Raw genomic sequence first — 6,039 nt, 5'->3', positions numbered from 1 at the left:
CTTGGTCTTCCAAGAGTAAGATTTAGGCAGGAGCAGAAAGGGCAAAACCGTGCGGTGCTTTGTGGCCTCCCTGCCTGGCTCAATAGTGATATTTCTTAGTCAAAGGAATAGTGCCTCCCTCTAGGTTTTGTGAGTTCCGGGTGGCTCTGGCTTTCCTGACACTAAGGGCGAAATGCATACCATCCGGTTAAAGGTTTATTGAGCATCCATGTTTCCGATTTACATGGTAAGATACCAAACTGCAATGAACATCTCCACAAATTCCACAATTTTCTTCCTTTTAAGATTAATGTTTGGCTGGATGTAGGAGCCCGTGCCTAGTCCCAGCACCTGGAAGGCAGAGGCAGGCAGATCTCTGAATTCGAGGCCAGTCTGGTTTACATTTTGAGTTCCCGGACAGCCATAGCTACTTAGGGGAAAAAAAAAAAAAAAAAAAGATTGCTAGATCGTAGTGGCACACACCTATAAATCCTCCTGTCTCAGACTGACACAAATTCGAAGCTATCTTGGACTACACATTTGCAATCCTGTTTCAAAAGAAAAAAGATTGCTAAAATTACTGCCTGAAACTGAGCTGGCCTACTAAAAGTCCAACTCTTGGGAAGTTGAGGCTAGAGGATCCCAGCAAACGGACACCAGCCTGGACTATATAGCAAAACAAATATTACTCTCTGTTGTAGACTACCCCTAACCCCAGGTTCACATCTTGAAGTTCTGTCCCCGGATTTGACCATATCGGGAGGTGGGGCTTTGGTGAGATTAAGATTAGCTCATGAAGGCAGAGCCCTTAGAAAGCAGATTATCCTGTCCTTATAAAAACATCCCAGAACCCAGGTCCTCAGCAGTCAAGAAACAGAGATAAGGCAGATTTTGGTGAGTCCCAGGCATGCCAGCCTGGGCAGCATGGTGAGACCCTGTCTCAAAATAAAATAATAGCAACCCAGAAGCCAGTGAGGTGACTCAGTGGGTAAAGATGCTTGCCACCAAGCCTGACGACCTGAGTTTGATCTTCAGAGTCCATGTGGTGGAAGGAAAGGACTCCTCTGATCTCCTACATATGTGCCACAGTGACTGCAAACACACACACACACACACAGAGAGAGAGAGAGAGAGAGAGAGAGAGAGAGAGAGAGAGAGAGAAAACGAACCAAGCAGTTTGTAGCTACAGTGGCCTCCAAGAAGGAAGGGGCCAGAAGGGAGCCTACATGCCACGGAAACAGGAAAAAGGGGTGGGGGAGCTGGACAGGTTGCTCAGTGGTTAGAGCACTGGCTGTTCTTCCAGAGGTCCCCAGTTCAATTCCCAGCAACCACATGGTGGCTCACAACCATCTGTAATGGAATCCAAGACCCTTTTCTAGTGTGCATGAAGACAGCTAAAGTGTATTCATATAAATAAATAAAAACTTAATTTTTTTAAAAGGGGGATATAAAAAGGCAGTAAGGTGTAGTCTTTTACAAAACGGGGATGAGGGGTGGGTCTTTCTCCAGTCTGCTGGCCTCCTCTGGCCTGGGAGAGAATCACAGTACACTTGTGGTCCAGCCTCACCATACAGCAATAGCAAGTACTCTGCCATAGCTGTTTGCAATGGTGCCATCCCCCTGCAATCCAGCTTCCTGTGGATCCAGCTAAGAACAATTTTCAGACCCATATTTAGGAAGAGGATTGTCTACTCTTCCTAGATACTGGTGGTATACTTTTGCTTTTATGTTTTGCCTTGAGACAGGTTCTTTTTTTTTTTTTTAAAGATTTATTTATTTATTATATGTAAGTACACTGTAGCTGTCTTCAGACACACCAGAAGAGGGAGTCAGATATCATTACAGATGGTTGTGAGCCACTATGTGGTTGCTGGGATTTGAACTCTGGACCTTTGGAAGAGCAGTCGGGTGCTCTTACCCACTGAGCCATCTCACCAGCCCCGAGACAGGTTCTTTCTGCATAGCCCTGACTGGCCTAGCACTCTCTTTAGTCTAGGCAGGCCTTAGACTCTACTTAGAGATCTGCTTGCCTCTGCACTGAGATTAAAAGTATAGGCCACCATGTTCCCTCTTATCTGCACGTTTAAAGCCATTTTGGTCTACATAATTCGTTTCAGGCCAGTCAGGGCTCTGCAGCAAAACTATCTCAGCAAAACAAAACAAATGCTTAACAGAGTTTCTGTTTTCTGTGCACATGCAGACAGCTGTGTCAGACACAGAAAAATCAGTCTACCCTCAAGGTGGTCTATCCACTGGAACTATCTGGATTTAAGTGCCTACACCATATGTCCTGGGAATCTCTCGGCCACTCGGCTGTCCAGTTAGTGTCCAGAAACATTGGCTGCGTTTCTTTGGCCTTGTGTCAGTTGTGGTCTTGAGGTTTCTCGTGTCAGTCCCAGGTGGCCTGCCACATCCCGGGTGACAGTAGCTTCCGTTTTTGCAGAGCACTATTAGTTCTGCCCAGCTGCTGTTGACCATTGGCTTTTGATGGGAAGGTTCCTTATCCACGGCATCTTGTCGGACCCGTGCTCCACTTACAGGCCACGGGGTTCTTCCTACACAAGGTGAGACACGTGGCACCAGCACCAGGCTGCCAGCCTGCCGGCGTCTCCTCATAAGTCAGTAAAAGGGTAGCAGGTGCTTTTCTGATTGATGCTTGCCAAGCCAAGCCGCAAAGCCCCCTCTTTGCCTGTTGCCTGAAGTTCCCTTTTCTATGCAAAATATCCAAGCCCTGGCTTCCAGCCACAGTTGCTTACTGCACTCCGCCTGCTGTTTAGTTTGCTTGATCAGTCCTCCAACCAGGTCCAGGTTCCCAGGAGCCTCAATGTCCCAAGTATCTCAAATGAGCGGCCACGCGGGTCCTCTGTAAGAGCAGCAGGTACTTTTAATAGCTGAGCTATCTCTCTACTTTGGTTTCCACTTTTAAAATTTCTGGGGTTTGAGACTTTGGCTGGCCTGAAACTCTCTATGCAGATCAGACGAGCCTTAAAGTCATAGAAATCCACCTACCCCTGTGTGTGTTTCAGGGTGGAGCACCAGCAGAGGCCAGAGGAACAGCTTACAGCTGTCCTTCCACCGTGTGTGTCCCAGGGATCCAACTCAGGTCACCAGGCTTCATGGAACACACCTTCCCTCACTGATCCACTTTGCTGGCCCAAAGGGGCAGTTTTTTGTTGGGGCCCTGCTTATAGATGGGTAACTGTAGGGCAGCAGTTGTCAGCCTGTGGGCCTGGCCCCTATGCCTATCAGATCTCCTGCATATCAGATATTTGTATTATAATTCATAATAGTAGCAGAATTGCAGTTATAAAGCAGCAATGAGATAATTTTATGGTTGGGGTCACCACAACATGAGGAGCTGCACTAAAGGGTCGCAGCAGTAGGAAGGTTGAGAGCCACGGCCGTAGAATAAGCTTATGAAGTAGATGCACGCTCTCCAGTGCCCCTTTCAGATAGTTTGCTGGAGGTGTTTAGTTTGGGGTTTGGTAATTCTGAGACAGTGTCTTGCTGGGCTTAACTTCTCTCTCTCTCTCTCTCTCTCTCTCTCTCTCTCTCTCTCTCTCTCTCTCTCTCTCTCTCTCTCTCTCTCTCTCTCTCTCTCTCTCTCTCTCTCTCTCTCTCTCTCTCAAATCGATCCCTTTTTAAAGATTTATTTGCTATGTACTCAGTGTTCTGCCTACACACCAGAAGAGGGCGCCAGATCTCAGAGACGGTTGTGAGCAACCATGTGACTGCTGGGAATCTCTGAAAGAGTAGCCAGTGCTCAACCTCTGGGCCATCTCTGCAGCCCGTGGGCGTAGCTTTCTCTGAGCTGAAGATGAACAATTTGTGCCTCTGTACCCATCTCCCTAGTGACAGGCTTAGAGGTATGTGCTGCTGCTCCCAGCTTGCTGGGAGTTTTAAGTCAGTCTGCGTCCTTTGACCGTTCAGGAGTTGTTCTCTGGGCCCTGGCCCCCACGATGCCTAAGCAACTGTCCATTTTGTAGCCGCGGTCATGTTTAAGGCCATCTCATCCACACCATTTGCCCTAGGTACTTTCCTGGTTGGGTGATGATCTCGACATAGTGTTTTGGGTGGGATCTATAGTAACTAGGTTGATTTATTTTGTGGCTGTGACTTAAATACCTGACAGGAAATATAGATAGATTGACGGACAGACAGACAAATAGATAAAATGGGCAGATTTATTTTCACAACTTTCAAGGATTCGTCATGGTAAAGAAGACATGGCAGGACAGAAATAAGGACCTGATGCTGTGGTTCAACATCTCTCTCCCCTCTCCTCCTTCCTCCCTCCCCCCTCCCCTCTCCTCCTTCCTCCTTCCCCCCTCCCCTCTCCTCCTCCCCCCTCCCCTCTCCTCCTTCCTCCCCCCCTCCCCTCTCCTCCTTCCTCCCCCCCTCCCCTCCCCTCTCCTCCCCCTTCCCCTCCCCCTCCCTTTGTTTTGTTTTGTTTTGTTTTGTTTTTCTAGACAGGGTTTCTCTGTGTAGCCCTGGCTGCCCTGGAACCCACTCTGTAGACCAGGCTGGCCTCGAACTCAGGAATCTGCCTGCCTCTGCCTCCTGAGTGCTGGGATTAAAGGCGTGCACCACCACCGCCCGGCCCCCCTCCCCCTCCCCCTCCCCCTCCCCTTCTTCTTCTTCTTCTTCGCCTTCTTCTTCTTCTTCTTCTTCTTCTTCTTCTTCTTCTTCTTCTTCTTCTTCTTCTTCTACTTCTTCTTCTTCTTCCTCTTCCTATTCCTCTTCTTCTTCTTCTTCTTCTTCTTCTTCTTCTTCTTCTTCTTCTTCTTCTTCTTCTTCTTCTTCTTCTTCTTCTTCTTCTTCTTCTTCTCCTTCTCCTCCTCCTCCTCCTCCTCCTCCTCCTCCTCCTCCCTCTCTCTCTCTGTCTCTCTCTCTCTCTCTCTCTCTCTCTCTCTCTGACAGGGTTTCCTGTCATGTGAATTCCTGATCCTCCTGCCTCCACCTCCCAGTGGCTGGGATTACAGACATGAGCCACTGTACCTGGGTTGGCTTTCTTCTTGTCCTGTTTTAGGGTCTGGAACCCTAGTCTGTGGGATGGTGGTCCCCCCTTGGTCAGGGTAGGTCCTCCCTCAGCCACTTCTCCCAGGAACACTCTCATCCATATACCTCAGGTGAGCCTCACCAGTCTCTCAGGTGACCCACCATCCAATCAAACTGACAGTGAGGACCAGCCTTCACAGGATCCCAGGCTTCTCTGTGTTACCCTGTCCCCTGGGGCCAATATCAAGGGACTCAGGGAACAGCAGTGTTGAGGACATCCTGTCACGGACATGCAGGCAAACTGATGTTCTTCGTCTCAATGCAGTGACGTGCCCGAGAAAGGCTCTCAGGATGTCCTTGCATACCAGTCTGTTCCAAGAATTCTGTGGTTCGTAACCACTGGTGTGTGTCATAGGCCATGAGTCATTTCTTTTACTGGCCACTCAGGGCTGATAAAAGGCGATAGTATCAGTTCTTCCGTTTCTATTAGCTCTTGTATAAAGGCCTTCCTCTTCCTTCTCTGATATCAGCCACTTGGCTAGGCCCGGGAAGTAAAGGTTGGGCCCCTCCCCAGGAGTCACTCCAGAGACGTAGGCCTCTAACCTTCCCCCTTGTCTATGGAGAGCGAGGAATGTGGTGACAGTGTGGTGTCAGGCAGTTCCTTGTCTCTTAGAACACACTACAGCTGAGAGGGCATGGCTTCTGGGTGGCCCACCTGTCTGCCCAAAGGAACTGTCAACAGTGGCCCAGATCTCTGTCTTTCACTCCCAATGAGAACTGAAACCCTGCCTTTTTGGGTAGGGTCACATTTCACTTTACTGACCTCTTGGTAGAACAGCTGGGTCCCCCAGGTGGCTTTTCTGCAGGATCTCCTCTGAACCCACCATATGCACACACGCTTTTGCCTCTTGACTTTTGCCATGGGTGCAACCCTACGAGATGTATTGCCTAATACCTAAATGGGTTCCCCAAAATTATCCCTAAGAATGCATGAAGAAATCCCTTTCCCTCCTCAGCCCAGGAAGTAGATAAAATGTGCAGTGTGTGTGAGTGTGTGTGTGT

This window comes from Mus caroli, unplaced genomic scaffold, assembly GCF_978045245.1.
Source record: "Mus caroli unplaced genomic scaffold, Mus_caroli_1 scaffold_8, whole genome shotgun sequence".
NCBI lineage: Eukaryota > Metazoa > Chordata > Mammalia > Rodentia > Muridae > Mus > Mus caroli.
The sequence above is the reverse complement of the archived record's forward strand: the minus strand, read 5'-3'. Positions refer to the sequence as shown.